Source organism: Alligator mississippiensis, chromosome 2 (assembly GCF_030867095.1).
Source record: "Alligator mississippiensis isolate rAllMis1 chromosome 2, rAllMis1, whole genome shotgun sequence".
In the NCBI taxonomy this organism is placed as follows: domain Eukaryota; kingdom Metazoa; phylum Chordata; order Crocodylia; family Alligatoridae; genus Alligator; species Alligator mississippiensis.
In genome coordinates, this window is record NC_081825.1 from 177,843,834 (window position 1) to 177,865,764 (window position 21,931).

At 52.5% G+C, this 21,931-nt stretch overlaps 1 protein-coding gene across 5 annotated transcripts in view; it reads right to left on the reverse strand.

Annotated features, from left to right (window-relative positions):
• SYT7 (synaptotagmin 7) overlaps positions 1-21,931 on the reverse strand; it is a 148,944-nt gene that overhangs the window by 117,459 nt on the left and 9,554 nt on the right. The gene's annotated exons all lie outside the window — the stretch shown is intronic.

Here is a 21,931-nt window from a genome sequence, read left to right on the forward strand (position 1 = left end):
CCGCACATGTGTAGCACTGCCACAGGAAAGGGTAGAGCATGTGTACTAGAGGACCCAGCTTTTCCCTGTGGGAACCATGATGGGGAACCAAGCACACCCTGGGGGAGATCAAAGCTCTTCCACCCGCGGCCTCCAAGAGAGCCAGAGGCATCATTGGAGAAGGCACAGACACTGGATGTAGAACCAGAGCACCAGCCTCAGCCCCTGGTGGAGGGGTTCCCAGGAGACGAGGAAGTGCAGTACAGCAGAAGGGAGATAGCCATGACTCAGTACTGGGGCTTCCTGGAGTTGTACTATAGCAGAGGAGACATATCTGTCTCAGTGCTAGGGATTCCCTAGGGACTGTAATAGTGGAGGAGATACAGTCATGCCTCAGTGCTGCAGGTTCCCTGTGGCTGTAATACAGCAGAGGGGACATTACCATGACTCAACACTCAGGGTTCCCCCAGTTTTGTAAGACAGCAGAGGGGATGATGCCATGACTTGGTCCTGGGAGCAGTGATATAGCAGAGCTATATCTCAGGGCCCTAGGTCCCTGGGGGCTGCACTGTAGTAGAAAATATGAGGCCATGTCTTTGTGCCAGGGGTCCCTGGGGACTGTGATGTCGTGGAGGGGATGGCACCATGTCTCATTGCTGGAGGTTCCCAGATGCTGTTTGCCTGGCACTGGGCCTCTAATTCCGCCTCCTCATTTGCCAGACATCTCCCAAACTTGCTATTTTTAGGTTGCAGCTGAAAATCTGTGAATTTACAGTCCTCACACCTGTGCAAACACTCAAGTAACAAAGCCTGTCAACTAGACTGTGCCCATCATGGCAGGGAACTGTGCAAAGAACAGCCTTGGGCTCTTCACCACTCCAAAAATTCAGGAACTGGCCTGTGGCGCAGATGGAGAAAGGAGCAGGACAGGAATCTCTGATACCTGCCAGGGCAGGTGTGGGAAGAAGATGGGTAGAGAAGCACCCAGGACAGCAAACTCTTAGTACAGCCCATAATAGACACAAGAGAAGAGCCTGGCACAGGGTCCAGCCACTGAGGCAATTTTGGCCCCCTATCTGGCACAGAGCAGGGTACACTGTCCACAAGGGACCACAAAATGTGGGCAGGCCTGTGCACACTTCTAATGCAGCCTGCTCCATGCTTGAGTCTAAGGGTAGCCACATACCTTTTCAGCAGAAGACCAAAGCATAGGGTGCCCTTGCACTGGCCAGATAAGAATGCTGCCTACCTTCCCCTGCCTCTAAAAGCCAGGACCCTTTTCTGAGGATGCTCTGACTAGGATCCTCCCTTGGTTCATCCAGAGGGTCTAAAAACAGGAGCCTCTCACAGCAGCATGTGCTGGGAGTGTGTTGTGTATAGAAATGGGGTCACAATCCTTTACCTTTTGGTGGTCTGCCTACTTTATGGATCCTGCCCCAGGAGCAGTGACATGCGAATGTACGTACGCATGTAGACAGGCCTTACCTGCCTGCATAGAACAGTAAACACAGCACTTCAGAACCTAGCCGCGTCTGTGCAATTTCCTCAGAGCCTTAATATTGTGTGAAGAGCAAAGATACAATAGAGCCTCTCGAGGGGAGAGCCAGAGCAATACTGCCATTCCAAAGCAATACAGAAAATTAGCAGCCCCTTCAGCCCAAAGTGAAATGGAAGCTAATGTGCAGTGTCAGATGCACCTGCATTGTTCTCTTAACAGAGTCCTTGCATAACAGTCCTTTAAACTGAGCCCACATACTACTGTAAGCACCACTTTCCCTTTCCTTCTTTTGCCCCACTAAATATTGCTTCGCATACTGCCATTCTACCCCCTCCCTGAACTTCCGGGCTGCAGTGAGGACAACTGGGTGAGCTCTGTCTGAGAAAAGGCAAGGACCCCTCCCTATAAGAGCAGGACATGATGGGACCTCCCAGTATACAGCAGAGCATTCCGACCAGGGGCTCCGTGATGGCAGTCTCTGGGCCAGGAAGCACCTGTATGAACCAAAGGCTCCTCCTGAGAAGTGACTGGGCTCTGGTGGGGCCTATGCCTTTACTGCTTCCTGAAGCTGTCCTGAAACAGGGGGGCTGAGTTTCTTACATGTTGTCAGCCTGCTTAGTTTTCCTGCTGGAGCTGCCTGGGACAGTCCTTATCACTGTCACAGAGGCCAGGAGAGCCTCTGCCACCAAATAAAGAGTCATCATCTCCATGGAAACAGAAGTTGCCTGGAGCAATATGCAGAAGTGATGGCAACACAAGGCCAGACAATTTAATCAGTGCAAGTGGCTGCCCCGGGGAAGGAAGAGGCTATCTGTACAGCCTCAGAAGTCCTGAATGAATCTCACCCTCCGCTTGACTCATGCAGGTGAAACTGAGCTGCTACACTTGAACTTAGGTGTGGACAGCCTAGCCATCTCCTCCCCTGGCTGTACTCAGTGGAGGCATTGATGAATGCTGTATCCTGCTAAGGAGAGTTAACCAGAGCAACAGGGACCCAGGTGAGCAGCCCAGTATTGGGACAACCTTGTCCATGGACTGTGACACACTCTAACATGTGCTAAGCAGCATGGACCTGCCTCTTGCTGCCCCATCTACAGAGGACACCTGAGGGGCTGATCTTCAGTGTCAACCATGTAGCTGATGCCCATGATCCCAGCCCATCTCGCCCTCCCTACCCAAGTCTTGTTATGTTCCTCCCTACTGATGCATCTAGCTGTGTGTGTTCAGTAACACTGCTGTCCCTCTCCCACAACAGAGCTATAGCCAACCAGGGGTCATGGCAGCTGAGGGAACAAACCTTGGGGCAGGTGCAAAGAACCTTGTAGTGAACAGGACTAGGAGCAATGACCTTCAGCAGGGGAAACTGAAGCTGGAGAATTGAAGGAACTTTCTGACTGTGCAGGTGGTCAAGCACTGGAACAGGTTGTCTAAAGTCCAGCCTTGGAAGGTTGCAAGAGCAGGTTAGACAAACACTTGGCTGTGTACTTTAGCCAGGGACAGTCCTGCCTTGAGCAGGAAGCTGGACTAGATGGCCTTGTGAGGTCCCTTCCAGCCCTACTTTCCTATGATCCTATGAACCTGTGAAGTTTTTCCGCTAACAATTCCCACCCCATTAGAGTGGTCTCAACCCCCTGCCTAGGCTGGGCTTGCCCAGCCCTGGGTCCAACTGGACCCATCTTGAATCCTCCCAGCCATCCTGGCCACTTGCCTGCCACAGGCAGAGATTCAACCATGCAAGAGGCATCACGGAGGAAATGAGGGACAGGACTTCTCTCATGATCTCCCATCAGTTCTTCTATCAGCTTACAGTGCTCCTGCCTATCTCTCTCCAACCCAGCAAGGAAGCAGTTATTGCTCACTGGATGGACAAGGCTTGAGAGGAGGAGTACAGGGAGGTGGAGATGAAACCCATCAATTAGAGAAATACTATTTCCCCCCAACATGCAAGAACAAAAAGCACCACAACGCACATGCTGTTGTGCAGGTGCCTATATGCATATGTGCATGTCTGTACCCACAGGTATGCCTTTCTGCTTGCCTGACTAACAATAGCACTCATGCCTGCAGGACTGCATGTGGCCTGTCAGGGTAATACCTATCCGTGGGGGTCTGTACACATGAGTCTCCAGCTGCAGGATGACTGTAGATACAGGTGCAAGCACATCCAGGCACCTGCATTTCCTTTGTAAAACTCCACCTCTCGCTCAGTCTCTTCAAGCTTGCTCTTACATTATTTAAAACAATGCAAAATTTAGTGCTTGACGTCAACCTAAATCCAAAGAGACACCACCCCATGGCTAGTTCTCATCTGATACAGCCCACCACTACTTCTGAGGCAAAAGCCTGAACAAACAGATTATCTATACCCTGGGCCTCCAGGGTCAACAGACTCTCACTCTGATTGATGGGGGAAGCAGATTCTTAAGTCAAAGGTCTTTTGCTGACATTCAAACATGAGGAAGAGAAGCTGGCACTCAAAATCTGATCTCAGTAGCCAGTACTGTACCTGGAGAAGAAGGCTCTAGTAGCTGTGTACATGTATGTGTGAGACAGTGCATGTATGCCTGGGTGTACCTGTAAAAGTGTGGGAAGCTGGGCATATCTGTGCATTCATGTGTGTGTACATGCTTACATGTGCTGCAGGGGTCTGTACACATGCGCACAGGCCCAACACATGTATTTATACTGCACCAGCCAGTGTGTAAACATGTCTGCATGTCACAGAAGCCTGGAGGGCATGTATGCACGTGATGTATGTCTGTGCAATGCACTGGTCCATGTGCATGTGTTTCTGTGCTGGCACTGCATGTCTGTCTGCCATAGCATCCTGCAGCATGTATGCCTGCATTTATATGTGCTGTGTGTGGGCACTACCTGTGTGTATGGGCTGCTCCAGCTCATGTGCATGTATACTGTGTGCAATCTTTGCATGTCTCCCTGTGATCATGGTCTGGGCAGACATATCCCTCTAGGGTTTCCTTAGTACATCTCCCTGCAGCCAGGGCCTGAGAGCTTGGGAGATCAGCAGTTCCCTGGAGCCCCCGAAGGCTTAAGAATGAGCCCTAGCACATGACAAAGGAGCCTGGCCTGTGGGTCACACTGATGCCAGCTACCTTGAGCTAGTGATTTAGGAGTGGCAGCAGCAGGGACATGATGCCACTCCAGCAGTGCTGTCCCCAGACATTCCCTTCAACAAAGGGCCATTGATAACGGCAGGAGTGGAGAGAGCTCAGGAACTGCCTGCCTCCCCGTGGTGATCTAGGATCCCTTCTCTATGGTGCAAAGTGGCTCCTGGCTCACTGGCATGCAAGTCAAGAGACCCTGCTCCCAGGTGGTTACCTCTAATGGGACCCAGGCCAAGAATCCACTTGAAGGCATAAACAGGCATGGGGCTGGGACTTGGGAATCTCCAGTTCTCATCCTGACACCCGCTTCCGGTGTTGCTGCAGACAAGTTGCTTGAGATCACATACTTCACACTAGGTTCGGCTACACTGAGCACCTAAATCCCACCGAACCATTTCAGGGGATTTGGGAGCATGGCCCATGAAGCACAGACTTAAATGGGAGTGGCTGGGAAGAGCAGTGTCTTTTGAATCCCAGGCTGCTTACCCACGTGCCAAACTGTGGCCACTCATATCTGAAAACACTTGGCCCAAGATTTTCCATGCCTTAGTTTCCCTATCTGTAGCAGAACAGTGAAAGTTGGGGCTTGGGATAGTAAATGAGGAAGAGAGAGAAGTCACAGACTGAAAGTAACCCTCCTCAAGTCTGACTCAAGCGACTTCGCCAGATGTGCTACACTGGGCAGCAAAAGCTGCTTTTACAACCACACTGCAGCATTTGACTCTGGTGGCTTCAACCTGCTGAACACAGCAGACAGAGGAGGGGGTGAGAGCTGCAGACCCTGCCAGCTTTGCGAGACCCAAATGACCTGTCTGCAAAGCAACAGGCCACCACTGCCATGACACTCCTTCCTCCTCTACCTCATTTGCTTACTTCTCCCCTGTAATCCAGGGCTTAACTGGGCAGCTTGCTAGGAAACTTGTCCAAGCTTTCAACATCCCATCCTCTCAAACCTGCACTTGGGACATGGGAGGGAACCATGAGATCCCTGGCCAACCTGCAGTTGTCAGCATGGTGCTGGATAATGTGTTGAGTGCTGGGGAAGGGGAGGGGTGGGCTGCCAGGCTCTACCCATAGAGGAACATATCCTTTGTTGTCAGGCCTCAAATTAAGCAAGGCAGGGCCTGGCCAGTGCTCAGATAGGAGACCATCAGTGTTCTATGGAACCTTTTACCACAAGTCTCAATTGAAGCACTACCCCAGTCCAAAGGTGGTAGGGGGTGAAGTGCCAGGGCAGGATATTAGGATCATTGTTCATGTATAATAAGGCATGTGAGGCCATTTTGCTTGGCATGCCACAGCTGGCCCGGGCTCTGGGCAGCTACTGCTGGCCATGGAGCCTGGACTACTTGCAGCAGGCAGGCTGCAAACAGCCTGGCCTCATGCCTGGCAGCAGCTGCCCAGAACCCAGGCAAGCTGCAGCCAGGAGGCTGCAAACAGCTGCACCAGGCATTGGTGCCCCAGCTGGGTCCGTGCCAGTGGCGGCTACACACACACCTCCAGGTGGACAATTGCCTCAGGCCCCTCCCTCAGAGTCCACCCAGAGGCATACATGAACTCATCCGCACCATGGAGCCTGGTGTCGATATTTACAGCCTCCCAGCTGGCTGCCACAGCTGGCCCAGGCTCTGCGTGCACACCTCAGGGCGCAGGCCAGGGAAGGGGCTGAAGCAGTGCAACCCCAGTCCCTCCTCCACCTTCTGCCTGGAGGTACTTGTGCAGCCACTATAAGCAACAAGGATTGGGCACCTCGCAGCTTCCCCATGGCCTAACTCTGGCATGCCAAGTCAAGGCATAGGTCAGGCACTCTGGCCAAAAATGCTGCTGACCCCTGGTCTAGAGGGCACAGCCCTGGTAAGGGCCTGTGGGGCTACATACTACACATGTGCTTATGCAGAGTCAGTCTCTGCTCCAAAGAGCTTGCAATATAAATGCCCGAGAGAGAGAGAGAGAGAGCGAGAGAGAGAGAGAAAAAGACAGTGAAAGCAAGAACACAAGAGAAAGAGAGAGAGAAGAAAGAGTGGGTGGGACAGAGCAGCACAGGGAGGAAAGGAGACTCTTCATCTATCCATTCATCTCCCATATGTATCTGACCATCCATCCTTCCCTGCACATGTCCATTGTTCTAGCCATCCAACCCCTGAACATATCCATCTGCCTGTCCATCCATCTGTCCCTCCTTCCTGTGTATGTTTCTTAGATGCTATTTAGCCCCTGCTATTTCTTAGATGCCTACAGCAGCACAGGAAAGGACTTCAGGGAGAGCTGAGGCTGAAAGTCATTTGTATGCAGCATAGTGGTGGTTGTCCAGTCTCTCCCATCAGATGGACTCTGCAGGCTACTACAGGTCAATAAGCCAAGCTAAGCTCCAGGAGAAGCAGCAGGCACAGTATAGGAGAAGAGACCACGTGGCAGGGCCATCAGGGCACATGTCAGCTTGTCAGTGGAGGATCATGTCCAACAGCAAGGCCAGAGCCCTAACTTGGGGTGTATCAGGGAACAGGCCTAGGCAGTTCCCTCATGTCTCCATCCTGCCTCCACCTTGTGCCAAGCATGGCAGAAAGCCCTGATGGTGATGGCTGGAGAGGGTTGGAGCCACTGAGCAGGGGTTCGCATCAATGACAGGCAAGAGTTGGGGCGTGACACAGATACAGCTGCTCACGCTGCCTTTGCTGGGGCCCATCTACCAGTGGGATAATGAGACAGATCCCTCCTCTGAGGGCAATGGTAACAGAGACCTGAATGCTCCTGTTACCTTAAGGATGAAGGAACAGCAGGGAAAGCCTTAGGTGGGGAAAGCTCCTCATTATGAGCTACCAGGGAATAGGTACCCAGGGATTTTCGCAATACAAACACTTACTGCAGAAGTAGCTGTGTGGCAGTAACACCATGGGCTAGAGCTTGCATGGGAAGTAAGATATAAGCACAGCACAAGCTGGCAGCAGTAGATTACCCTGGGGTTGAGCCAGGCAGCTGCAACAGGAAACACTTGTGGCAGCTCGAGGAGGCACGCAAAAGGAGAGAGGACATGCACGTGCATGCATACAAACACACACCATGTCTCTGCAAGTGTCCTCAGTTCCCCTGTCCTCTGGGCATTGAGCCTATGCCCTGCAGTCATTGCTCCAAGATACAGATTGGACCCAGATTCCCTGGCACCTGTATGGGGTAGGGGATAGCTTACAGGCTAAGGATTCACCTAAGACCCTGGACTGCAGCAAGGAATGACCCAGGACTCCTGGTCCATGTTCTGTAGTGAATGGAGGCACTTACTAGCCAGGGCCTGAGCCATAGACCAGGGGTAGAAGGACAAAACTGAAAAGCAACACAGCACTTCAGTATCTGCCTCCAGTCCTAGATCCCTGACAGATGGGGAGTTTACCTGCCCTTCTTTGGTTCTCTCCAGCTGGACTACTAAGAACTGTATCATCCATTCCCTCAGGTCCTTCCCAGTCCCTCTGACCTTCCACAGCCTGGACATGACCTGTTCTCTCAAGATTGACTACACGCAGGTACTGTACAACAGGGTCCTTCCTCAGCTCCCTCAGGCAGCGAATTCTCCCAGAGATGGATTCTTAGTGCTGGCCATCTCAGATCTGTCCTTGGTGGAATGGTCTACAGAACTGTCCTGCCAAATGCCAGATCCTTACTGCCAAGGAGTGAGTCAGCCTGAGGCCCTGGGCCTAAGGGCAGGAAGTAAATGTGTGAAAATGATGCAAACAGGTTTATAAAACCTCCATCACCCCCAACACACCTTGTGAAATCCCAGATCCTTGTGAAAAAAGCAATGTGGCAGCATTTCTCCCTCACTCTCTCATCCCACTGCCCTGGAACAGGGGTGGATGGGATAGACCAGGGGTAGGCAACCCCCAGCATAGCTGCCAGAGCATGGCACATGAAGGCATTTTGCTTCACCCATGCACCTTGGGGCAGATGGTGGGAAAGGAGCTGGGTCTGTGTCATCGGTGATGCGTAGGGGGTGCACGTGCACCCCCTGAGCTTGGTGGTACACCGCTGACACTGCTGGCAGTGCCTGCAGGCGGTTGCCACTGACCACCCCCCCCACCCCCCACCAACAGCACTACGGCCACCTGCAGGAGCTCACCGTTTGCCACCGCCATGCTCCCGCTGCAGACGGTGCTGCTGCCCGTGGGAGCTCTCCGTGCCCCCCCAGCCTCCAGGGGCACACGGTGTTCATGATCTGTGTTGCCACAACAAGCATTAGGCCCCTCATGTCTCCGTTGCCCTCTACCCCTGACACACCAGCATCTTGCAAGTTGAGGTTGCGGGTGTTTTTAGCACTCTGCCCAAAAATGTTGCCAACACCTGGAATAGACACTAACTTAAATGCCATTTCCCAGGCTGGGTTTGCAGGGGTCACTTCTTGAACACAGGAATACATCTATTTCTGTGGGGGAACATGACTGCATGAAGCCATCTTTAGGAGACTGAACAAAAAGCAGCTTCCAAATTGGACACTTCTGAGGAATTTGGACATCAGAGCTAATGTACAGACACCTGTTGTATCTTTAATGAGCAGGAAGGATTAAGGCCTTGATGAGATGTTGTATTTGGAAGACAGAGGCACAGCATCCCTGAATGCCATGTTGAGACAGACAGGAAAAAGCTATCACCAGGACCACCAGCACCACTTCCTGCAGCATTTGGGCTTCCCCTAGAGGCCTCCCTTCCAAGTACAGACCAGGCTTAGCCCTGTTTAGCTTATGAGAGATGACAAGATCACAGCCCAGGGTGATACAGCTGCAGGCAGGAGATAGTGTCTGACAAGTTGAAATGGAGGTCATGTTCACACGCATGCCTTTTTTTCCACCAGCCAGTTCTGCAAATGGATTGAGTGCCACTTGGCTGTGCTGGGGGACTGATGGACAGAGTGGCTCCCAGACGGCCTCCAGAGAGTTTGCACTGAAAACTGACAGAAGCAAGTTTCCAGCAAGCTCACAGAAGCCCTGACCAGGGGAGTGATGAATTGGGCCATCATAACAGTGCAGCAAGTATATTCTGAAATGGTGCAGTAGGGCTACTTCAGTCATTAGCCCCAAACTCATGTCCCCCTCCCACACAATGCCCTAGAATACTTTGTGGGGGACTAAAGGAACTACGGCAGGCAAGAAGAGCCAGCTGGAAGCCTCAGGGAAAGGGAGGCAGCCCTGTGCTCTTCCCAGAGCAGGACAGAAGGTGCTCCAGGAAGCTGTGTTATAGCTTTGGTGGGTGTGCCTGGTAGCTAAGTGGGATACAATTGCAAGTGACTAAGTACATCCCCCCATCAGCAGGAGGCTGGAGACAGAAACTCATCCCTTCTGGCATTTCCTCGTGACCCTCCATTCCCCTCCACTCCCAACCTCCAGCCATCACTGACAGGGCATAATGCTAACAGAATGGGTTGGTGCATCACTATAAAAGCCACCGGGCCTGCTCCTCCCTTTGCTTACACTGGCAAGATACTGCTTTGACTTCCAAAGAGCAAATCCCCTTTTACAGCATGCAGGCAAGAGGAGAATCCAACCGGATGTCACTCAGACCCCTGCTAGTGCCTGATGCTGAGAACACAGCATGGTCACGATGAATCTTCCAGCTCCACCCTGAGAGTCAACAGGCAGCTGCTACAGCCAGCAGCATAAGCCAGACACTCCCCCCACACCACCAACCCAACCCTAACCTCACCAGAGGCCCCTCAGCCTCTGCCTTGTCTCAGCCCAGAGATAAGCGGGGGGTTCTGTACCTGGGCTCTGTTCCAGGCTTGGATCATCAGCCTCTACACAGCTGAGGGAGGGCAGGGAGGAGGAAGTACACCGAGCCCAACAAGGCTGAGATCAGGTGGTTTCCAAACATTTACCTCCTGCGTGGTGCCTACGTTTGCAAAGATTATTGAAACCCTGTACACACACAGCTGCTGCTCACAGGCATCTGTCCCTGCCACACACGGGCACAGCCTGCGACCCGCCTGGGAAGAGAGCACCAGGCCCCAGGGCGCACACTTGTTGACTTTGCTAAGACACCCAAAAATAAACAACCTAATTGGTACACGGTGCACGTCCCCCCCTGCCCGCTCGCCCCCTCCTTCTCTGCTCCACGGAGATGCCAGCCACGTGGTGTTTACTCCCAGCATGCGTGCAGCACGCCAAGCACGCCCTGCACAGCGCACATCGCAGCCGGGTGCCGCACGCCTACACAACATGGGGGCCCGGGCACGCCTTACACATCACCGGCCATGCAAAGCATGCTCATCCACAGCTACATAGATCAACACCACCCTCCCCCACACCCCCTCTACTCACAATACACACGCACACACTCATGCAGACAGACAGCGCTTGCCTCCGTTTACCCTGAGCAGCACTCCTCTATACAAAAAGTTGGATGTCTCACACATGGACACACCCACTCAAGGTAAGCCCAGGCCAAGGAGATGCTTGCCCCCTCTCAACCCAATGCTGCATGCAAGACAGCCCCATTCCTGCATGCACCGCACATGCGGAACCCCAAAATCCCTCAGTGTGAGACAATGCAAGCAGGATCCATGTAACATCCTGCTTAAGTCCGGCCTTACACCTGCAAATTGAGCTGGGGCCTGCCTGCCTGCCTGCTCAGCCTCAGCTGGAGCTCATCCCCTCAGGACATGATGTGACCCTACTACTGCCTCCTGAGCTGTTTTTCCCCCAATGAAATCCTGCCCAGGCTGCCTGCACCAGCACATGCCACTCTGCTAAGGTTACAAGTGCTAGCACTCGCCTCCCCCTGCCAGCCTTCAGTGAGGACCCCTGGGCCTGGCCCAGTGCCTGCAAGATACGCTTCACTTCCTGGCCAGGGCACTGATGGAGCTTTGCAAGAGCTAACACCAGGGACCCTACACCCATGAAGGAAGCACCAAGGAGAAAGGTGAGCTGAGGAGGTGGCTGACAGTCCTGCAGGGGCCTGGAAACTGCTCAAGCATGTCTGGTCATGTCACTTTCATAGGCCTCCTCACTTCTGCTTGGAGCACTTCAAGCATAGCACCAGAATGGAGGGGATGCATCAGGGAAAGGAGCTGGCTGCAACAGCATTTCACCCTGGGCACACATGCCCTATAAGCTGATGGGTGCCTATGCCTTGTGCCCTGCCAGTGCTCCCTCCCTCTGCACACCCACCCACCTCACTCTTCTCCACACACCCACTCTTCCTACAAGTGATACTAACCAGCAGCACGTGACCCACAGCAGAGCTTTCCCCTCCTGCTCAGTGGGATAACACAGGGCAGCTGTCCTGGCCCAGGGGACACTGAGAAAGGATGTTCCTCCAAGCGCAAGGACACCTTGTAGTCTGGGCACACCATTTATCTAGCATCACATCTAAACCCCCTCCTCCCCTCCAACTCTGCGGTGCTATTTAGCTTTCACTTAAGCAAACCGCAGAAGGTTTGCAAAGTGTTGCTCTGGGCCAGGGTCAGGGCTGAACTGCAAATCAGTGCTGGCCTTCCCAGCTTCCTCCCTCTCTCAGCTTTGAAAGCCTGGGGCAAGTCGACCAAACACATTGACCTTTGCTTGGAGGTCCCCGGGGGAAGCTTTGACATCATTGGAGGCAGGCTTGCCAGGTGGGAAGCAGTGAGGAAGATCTCACCCAATGAAATCAGCATCCAGCACCCTTCCTGTCACCAGCCCTGCGCTATGCAACATAGTAACCACACCATGATCAAAGCCAGAGAGAAGCTCCCTGCTCCTGTCAGACCCTCTGCTGGAAGCCCATTAAAGGGGACCATAGTGCGATCCCCACCCAAGTCATACTACTGCTACTACTCACACTACTTCTCCAGGGTCAAAGCGCTTTCCAGTGGGGCATCAAGCTGCCCCCAGCCTGATGTCAGTGGGCAGGGATCCCAAATCCATCTCCCATGCCATACTATAGAGGCACATAGGCACACCTGTGCCGGCCTTCCAGCCCAAGCTCTCAGAGCACTGTGTGAATGGAGAAACCCCACAACCCCACAGGAGAAGTAAATGCTGTAAGACACTGGCTGGTGTAGGCTCACTACTGCCCCCTACTGAGGGGGATTGGAACTGCTCAGCCATGTGCCAGAGTCCCCACACTGCTGCTGCTGCCCAGGGATGGAGATTTTACATTAGCAGAAGAGGTAGGTTGGAGGGAACTGTTCATGGGTGAGATCTGAGTTTTAGTCCATTTGGCAGTGCAGGACCAACCAGGGAGTGCAGGCAGACAAGTGGTCAGCTCCAGCAGCTCTTAAATAGACAGGAACACCAAGCTCTGGAGATGCCCAGGTTACACCAAGAAGTACTGGAACAGCCAGGAACACCCTCTTTGGTCCCAGGACCCACAGCCTAATGGGGATCACCTCAATCCTGAAACTTTTTTCCCCCAAGAGATGGTTCCATTGCTGCAGGGGGCCATCAACAGCTGCTCTCCCTTTTCACCCCTGTGGAGAAGCATCTGTGTGGGGGAGAGGAGAGAGGGGGAATAGGGAGGAAGAAGCCTGAAGCAGGCGCCAGGGACATGCCGGGAGGGTGGGTGGGTGGAAAGAAGCCAGCTGTGGCTGAAGCTAATGCCAGACTGGAGCACCACAAACTGCAGGAGAGACTCCACACTCATGAACGGACACTTAGAGGAGGTGATACTGCCTAAGCCAAGCGCTCTGCTCTTCAATATACACAGAGGTCCTGTGGATACCAGCGAGCTGCAGCTTCCTTTCTCTGGCAGGGATCAGCTGAGTTTGTGGCATGGTAAATCCCTGCTGCTACACACCCAGCTGAGGGACAGCCTCTACCTCCCACACATGACCTCTGTCCTTAGTCTTGATAGCCATTAATCACAGGCTGCCTCCCTGGCCCTGTCTCTTGCCTATCAGTCCCAGAGCAGCAGGTAGTCATCCTCCCACACCTGCCCCTTGCCTCCTGCCTCACTAACAGTGGAGCCAAGCAGCTCCCTACACATCAGGGGAGCAGGAAAGAATGTAAGACCCTCCACATTCAGCTGATAACAAGATTACCAATGTTAACCATCTGCAGGAGAGCAGCAAAGAGCCCCTGTTTTCTAGTGCAGGCCTATCAGTCAGGCATGCAGTGAAGCCAGAGCTATAAGAGGCCTTGGGACCAAATTCATAGATGTTAGGGTCGGAAGGGACCTCAATAGATCATCGAGTCTGACCCCCTGCATAGGCAGGAAAGAGTGCTGGGTCTAGATGACCCCAGCTAGATGCATATCCAACCTCCTTTTGAAGATGCCCAGGGTAGGGGAGAGCACCACCTCCCTTGGGAGCCCGTTCCAGACCTTGGCCACTCTAACTGTGAAGTTCTTCTTAATGTCCAGTCTAAATCTGCTCTCTGCTAGCTTGTGGCCATTATTTCTTGTAACCCCTGGGGGTGCCTTGGTGAATAAAACCTCACCAATTCCCTTCTGTGCCCCCGTGATGAACTTATAGGCAGCCACAAGGTCACCTCTCAACCTTCTCTTGCGGAGGCTGAAAAGGTCCCGGTTCTTTAGTCTCTCCTCGTAGGGCTTGGCCTGCAGGCCCTTAACCATACGAGTGGCCCTTCTCTGGACCCTCTCCAGGTTATCCGCATCCCTCTTAAAGTGTGGCGCCCAGAATTGCACGCAGTACTCCAACTGCGGTCTGACCAGTGCCCGATAGAGGGGAAGTATCACCTCCTTGGATCTATTCGTCATGCATCTGCTGATGCATGATAAAGTGCCATTAGCTTTTCTGATGGCTTCATCACACTGCCAACTCACGTTCATCTTGGAGTCCACTAGGACTCAAAGATCCCTTTCCACTTCTGTGCCACCCAGCAGGTCATTTCCTAGGCAGTAGGTATGCTGGACATTTTTCCTCCCTAGGTACAGCACTTTGCATTTCTCCTTGTTGAACTGCATTCTGTTGTTTTCTACCCACTTGTCCAACCTGTCCAGGTCTGCTTGCAGCTGTTCCCTGCCCTCCGGCTTGTCCACTTCTCCCCACAGTTTTGTGTCATCCGCAAACTTGGACAGAGTACACTTCAGTCCCTTGTCCAAGTCGCTGATGAAGACATTGAAGAGTATCGGTTCAAGGACCGAGCCCTGCGGGACCCCACTGCCCACACCCTTCCAGGTCGAGACCGACCCATCCACCACGACTCTGGGTGCAACCCTCTAGCCAATTCGCCACCCACCAGACTGTGTAGTCATCCAAGTCACAGCTTCTTAACTTGTTCACCAGTATGGGGTGGGATACCATATCGAAGGCCTTCCTGAATTCTAAGTATATGACATCCACCCCTCCTCCTGTGTCCAGGCGTTTTGTAACCTGGTCATAAAAAAAGACTAGATTAGTCCGGCACGACCTGCCTGCTATGAACCCGTGCTGGTTTCCCCTCAGCATAATTTGTCCTGCCGGGCTCTCGCAAATGTGAGCCTTGATAATTTTTTCAAAGACTTTGCCAAGGAAGGAGGTGAGACTGACTGGCCTATAGTTGCCCGGGTCCTCCTTCCACCCCTTCTTGAAAATGGGGACCACATTGGCCCTTTTCCAGTCCTCTGGGACTTGGCCCGTGCGCCACGAGCGTTCAAATATTCCCGCCAGTGGCTGTGCAATGACGTCGGCCAGTGCCTTCAATACCCTTGGATGGAGCTCATCTGGGCCTGCCGACTTAAAGGCATCCAGTTCCTCCAAGTGACTCTGCACCATCTCAGGGTCTACGCATGGTAGTCTGGCGTCTTGCTGCTGCCTCTCTACAATCCCAGTGAGAGCCTTGTCGTGCCCCTCACTTAGGAACACTGAGGCAAAGAACTCATTGAGGAATTCAGCCTTGCCCCCCCTGTCCGTCACCAATTGCTTCTGCCTATTTAGCAGGGGTCCTATTCCTCCCTGGGCCTTCCTTTTACTCCCTATATATCTAAAAAACAATTTCTTGTTATCCTTTACTTGGGATGCCATCCTCAGCTCCATGGTAGCTTTGGCCCATCTAACTGCCTCCCTACAAGCACGAGCAGAGGAGGTATACTCCTCTTTGGTGAAATCTCCAAGAGCTCATAGGCACCAGTGCAGCCAGGGGTTCAGAACTGCTCTGTTGCCTACAGCTTCTCCCAAGCTTGATTTATTTGGCTCTGGGTAACTGCATGAAGGCCCAGTATTGACTTTGCAACACACGAAGGGCACGAAGGCCAAGAGAAATGGGTGTTAGGAGATCTGGCTCTACTCCCAGCCCTGTCACTGACCTCAGGCAGATCACTTCCCCCTTGTGCCTCAGTTTCTCTTTTGAAGGGGAAGTATGGCTCCAACTACCACTGCAAAGCACTTGGAACTCTATGAATGAAAGTGGCTGCGTATGAGCATTGCACATGTATCACAGCAGGCCAGAGCTCCACAAGTGTCAGCACTGGCCAGAATGGGGCGTGCTGTCATGACGGGCTGCACCTCTGAGAAGAGATTCACCGTATTCCCACCCATGTTCAGCAAAGATGGTCAGACGACCACTGTGGCCAACAAGCTGTTAGGGGTCTGTGCACTCCAGCTGCTCTGAACAGCAGGGTGATAGCAGGCCCAAGCCTCAGGACCTCCTGCTACCCAAGTCCCAGCTGCTTGAAGTAATGGAGAGCCTCCTTAAGACATGTTGCAGTACAGGGGTGAGGGTGGTGTTAGGCATTCTGAGAAGCACCAGCCAAGTAGTTCCGATTCCAGGCAATAGAGGGCAGCACACACACACACCCTTGTAGGTACTCCCACCCAAGTGCACCCCAAATTCAGTACCACATCGATACTAGGGCAAGGGGCAAAAGCAAAACCTTCAGCCCAATTCTACATGTACTGAGACACAGCCAAATGCTAGATCAGCATGATAGACCATGGGTAGCTGTTGAATTGATGAGCTGCCTTTCTCAGGCTGGGCAGTACCAGCAAGGTCTCTGCAGCCTGGCCATTGATTTCCAATGCTGTACGATCCATCTGTTTGCAACAAGGAGCACCCGCAGTACAACACTTTATTAGCTGCGGTGATGCCTGGAATAGTGCTGGTGGGGCCACAATGGATGCAGCTCTTTATCTAGATTTAGCCTGATGGCTGGTTCATCAGAAGCTAAGGGACCTTCCTACCTCCCTGTCGACTCAGAAGACTTGCTCCCTGACATATATCCCACAGATGCCACGCCAGGGGTAGATTCTCCTGGCCAACCAAATCACACTTAGGATAAAAGCAAAGGGAAGCCCAAGCCAACCTGACCTCCAGCTGAAACCAGAGCAGCTCTGGTGCTGTTTTAATTATGCATCCTATTTTTCATAGGCGTCTCAAGTTTTAGCAATTGGTTTTTTATCATTTTGCCCCTGATGCCCTGCCAGCGGACAGGGATTCCAGCTAGGCTGAGGTCTGAGCCTGGATTTCATTGTCTGAAGCTGATGGGAAGCTAACAGGTTGCCAGGGTTTTTAGTTACAAACTGTGTTACGTTTAGTTATGAGTTATATATTGGAGCAGAAAACTCAGAGGCCGGGGTTTCACATTATTGTTTCAGCAAGATGACAGGGTGCTTGCAAGCCAGAGGAAGTGTCCCCAAAGCCTTGCTCCACAATTGTGGCTGCTCCTGCCCTCATCTCCTCTAGGGACACAGCTGTTCTCCTCAGGCTAAAAGATGCCCCTGCCAGACCAGGGCAGCAGAGGGATCCAGGTTATTACCATTGTTAATCAACCCAAAAGATTATCACAAGAACACAGCCTGACCTCCCATGTAACCCCAGCTGGGGGAGGCCACCCAATAGCATCTGCATGGAGACCCTGGCATCTGCTTGAGCAAGAGCCAGCCTGTTAGCAAGGTGTCCAGTCTCGCCTTAAAGACTTCAAGACATGGTGAAGCCACCATCTCCCGAGGGAAGTTGTTCCAGCAGTTAATTACCTTCACTGTGCGCCTTGGTTCTCGGCTGCACTTGTCTGCCTGCAGCTTCCAGTTGCTGGATCATGTTACGCCTCTTTTTGTCAGGCTGAAGAGCCCTGTGCCATCAGAAATCTCTTTCCCCTGGAGGGACGGGCAGACTACGCTCCAGTCACCTCCTTGCCTTCCCTCAGCTAAACTGCACATGTCCCCGTGAAGGGGCAGGTTTTCCAGACCACAAAACTGCTCCTGTAGTACTTTTCTGGGCCTCTGCCTGCTTTTCAAGATCCGTAGACACCAGAACCCTAACCCTAACCGGACACAGCTCCCCAGGAACAGACTATTGCCATATACACAACAATACTAATTCCTGCCCAACAGGCCTCTGTTTATTACTGTTTGCTTATGGTGGCACCTCAGGGCTCTGTTGTGGCAGGAGCTATACAAACACCTGGTGAGAGACAGCACCTGTCCCAAAAAGCTTACAAGTCAACAAGGCAGAGCATTGGAAGGGAAGCAACTTGTCTGGTAACCCAGCAGCAGAGCTGAGAACACAGCCCAGGTCCCCTAAGCTTCAGTCTTGTCTCCCATGTCTTGAACCACAGTGCTTCTGACAAGGCCAGATGATTTCTGGTGAGCAGGCAGCACTGTAGCCAGTGCGTGTGATGCAAACTTGAGGCTCCTACTACTACTACTTTTTCCTGCATGCGCTAGCTTCCTCCCGTATGCCTTCTGCAGTCTTCCTGCCCTCTGTGTTTACTAAGAGTCTGGCTTAACCAGCTAAGCATATCCTGCCCTTGCAATAATGTGGTAAACAGGAAAGCAAACTGAAAGCAGTGCTCATTCTGGTCAAAGTCTGCCAGGTTGTGAAGTGGCTAATCAAGGATGTGGGTATTGTGTGCTTCACCTCAGATTTTTTTTTCTCCCCCAGCAGCTAAGCTGGAAATGAGAAAGAAAGAAGCAGTGTCATCTTATCTTGTCTGTCTTTTCCTGTCACCTGGATTGCAAGTCTTAAGGAAAAAAAGTGGATTGAACTTGGATGCAAACAGCTACCAGCTCAAGCTGATAGTCCCATTGTCGCCCCCCTGCAAGACATCAAAGGCGGCAGCCTCTAAACTGACAAAAAAAGAAATGCTTTTTCCTACAACCAAGAGCTAGCCTGGGGAACTCTCTACCAGAATATATTATGGAGGCCAAAAACTCAGCTGGCTCCAGCAGGGAACAGACACTGGCTTGGAAATCAGGATGCCCTGCAAATAATACAATGACCAATGGAAGTTTAGGAAGGGCAAGAATTCATTTTAGTGGGATTCAGGGGGAGAGGTTTCCTGAGGCACACTGCTCCACAGACATCTCCTGCCCCTTCCTCTCAAATGCTTGGTGCTAGGCAATGTCAGTGACCAATGACAGGGCCAGAGCAGCACTCTAGACACTCCACTTGCTGAGCTCTCTACTCCTGTTACAGGCAAGGCATTCTCCCTTTAAATCAGAATCAGGGCAATTATTTCAGAGAGACATTTTCCTTTCAAAGCATTACATGCTCTGACTGCATGCCCTTCTCCTTCTGGTGCATGCAAAAGAAGGTTAGAAGTTTGGATGGGAGCAGGTGTAACTTAATGCACAGCTTAAAACACCTGGAACTGCACAGCTTTGTAACAGCAGGGGTTCCAGGGCCCCAGCATCACCAGGGAGTCAACCCTCTCCCTACAAGACCAATAGCAAGTCAGAGCCTATCTACACCTGGTCCCCTTCATGCAGCACACACTCAATTCCTCCTGCTTGCATGTTTATGCTTCCTTTTTCTCCCTCATTCACCCTCACGCACCTGCACTTGTCCCCACTCTCACATCCTCATGTCTCTGTCCACTCAGATCCACCTGCTCACACACCCACTCTCCTGCTCACCTGTGCCCACCCATGCAGAAGCAGGTCACCAACCAATGCACACCCTCGCTGCAGGGTGCAATTGTGGGTGCCTGTACTGTGGGGGTTACATTCAGCTATGCTGTCACCTACTCACCTAATCAGCTAGGCTCTTACTGGCTCAGTCCCCCCCTACCTAAAGCACACAAAGCTGGAGACTCAGGTTACCCACCCAGCACTGGCACGCCTCTAATAGAACTCACACCTTGCAGGGGACTTGCTGAGAGATCTGCTTTTAGTACCAGCAGGGGGCACCCTCACTCGGCTGATGTATGGCTGCAGAGAGGGTGTGTAGGGGTAGGGGGGATGCAGACAGGGGCCTCCCAGGGCTGACAGCAGAGGCTCTGTCCCCTCTCTTCAGCTGGGCCACCCTTGACGGATGGGAGGGCCAAAACTGCAGAGCAAGGAAGGGGGGCAGCTGGTGCAAGGGAGGGCTCAGTGCTATTACAACCTCCGTGTATGTACAGCAGGCAGGGAGCAGCAGGGGAGCTTGCTTGGCCGGTGAATATTAATAGCCCTGTCCCCTGTGGGTGTTGTGTGTACAACACGCGGGGGTGCATCTTAGACACTGACATGGGGAGAGTGGAGTAGAAAAGTAGCAGTGCATGCAGCTCCTGCTGAGTGCTGCATTCCTGGCCTCTTGGCTGTCTCCCTCTGGCTCTCACAAAACAGTGAAGCGCAGGCTTCATCTCTCTCCATCACGCTCATCTTTCCCTCCCCTCCGTCACACTAGGAGCAGGTGCAGCATGTGTACACCACTGGTCTCTCCACTTCTGAAGCCATCAGTGCCCTTTGGCTGTGGGATAGTGCTGCCATTTTGGGGTTGGAAGAGCAAACTGCCATGGGCCAGGCTCTCCCCCCCCACCCTCCTCTAGCTCTGAGGCCTTCCTTTATTTGAACATGTGGAAGGTGATGGAGGGAGGGGGAAAGGAGACAGCGCAAGACACTTCCACATCCGTTACCATGTGGGACTGGAAATGAGAGGAGAAACCAAGCCAAGGGCTACTGCAGCCCAAGCCCCAGGTGCACTGTGAAGAGCCGGACAGGAATGCTGGCTGGGGAGGGACAGAGAGGGTTGGGGGCACTATGGTACAGAAGTGATAGGTGTGATGGGGTCAGAGCTACTCCAGCCTCAGCTTCTTTCTTTCTCCCTCTTCACACCTCTGCTCTTCTATGCAGTGTCCTTGAATACAAGCCTGGCAAGTGTCTTCCCACCCCATGGTGGACTCCACAACAACAAAACCTGCCCACTGCACACAGGTAGACTCCCACCTTCCATGGCTATAATGCATGGCCACAAATACCAAGTAAATCACTCTGTGTACCCCCTGCTGATGGCCTCTCAGCCACCAGTGTCTCTCACCTCACTCCTCTTAAAACCCTGGGGACCCAGAATCCATGCCCCAACTGCTTCCCCAGGAGAGGGATTACTTCACACACCCCATCACCCTGCCTGAGTAAAGGGCTTGCTTCATTGCTGACTCAGGTGCACCTTATCCACATTAAAGCTGAGTTTTTACCCCAATGTCCTGCTCTTTGTCTGTGCCTCCGGTTCCCTGTCCTAGTAGACTCCTCTATCCCACAGCCCTAGTCCAAATAAAGTCTAACTCCTACTTTATGTCCTAAGTCCAAATTAAGGCACATCCTCACTCCACAGCTCTGGGTAGGCAGTAAGTTTCATACCTCAAAGGTTCACCACTGGGAAGGCACGATCATCAGCAGCCCTAAAATGTGGTGTCAGAGGACAATTGCCAAGACTCAAAGAGGAGACGGTGTTAATGTTAACCAGGCCCTGAACTTTCAAGGTCTCTAAAAGCTGATGTTCCTAGGTTCTAATCAATCATCCACTTCAGTCACCCAGTGTCAAGAACTCAGTGTGGGTGTAACAGCCTCATGATAACTCAACACCAAGAGGCTGCAGTGAGCAAAAGGGACACTTTACCAGCAGCCCTGTCAAAAAGGAATTGCAGTTGTCGTGGGCTAAATGCCAGCAGTGCGAGCCTGTTGCAGGGTAAGTAAAGGTGCTAAGCCCCCCTCAAGTGGTAGAGGCAAGAGATGGGGTAGAAGTTCAAGGGGAAACACCAGGATTTAGTAAGAGCATGGATGTGAGGGAACAAGACAAGAAAGGAGTTGAAGATATACCCAAAGGCACTATCTCTGAGGTGGTGTGGGGTGGGAAGACAGAGAGAGAGGTAGATAGAGCCTAAGCAAATAGAGAGAGTCCAGGGCTGGAGAGGTAGATTTGAGAGCACAGAGGGGATGAGAGAGGCTGTAAGAAAGGATGGGGTCACAGGCAGAAGGAAGCAGAGTGTAAAGGGGAGAAGTGGATTTGGCAAATGGCAAAATCCTGGAAAAAAACCCTGAAGAGGGAGGGAGAAGGAAGAGGATCCATTGATGGTGGTACAGAACAGAGGAAAAAGGAAATGACAATCAAGAAGTCGCTGAAAGAGAAGAGCTCGCTAGTAACACTCAGTAAAATGGAGACTGGGCTTCCGAGTATGGAGAAGGGGTGCATAGACTCCGTAAGGAGGAGGAAGGTATCACTGAGTTTTTGATCTTATGTAC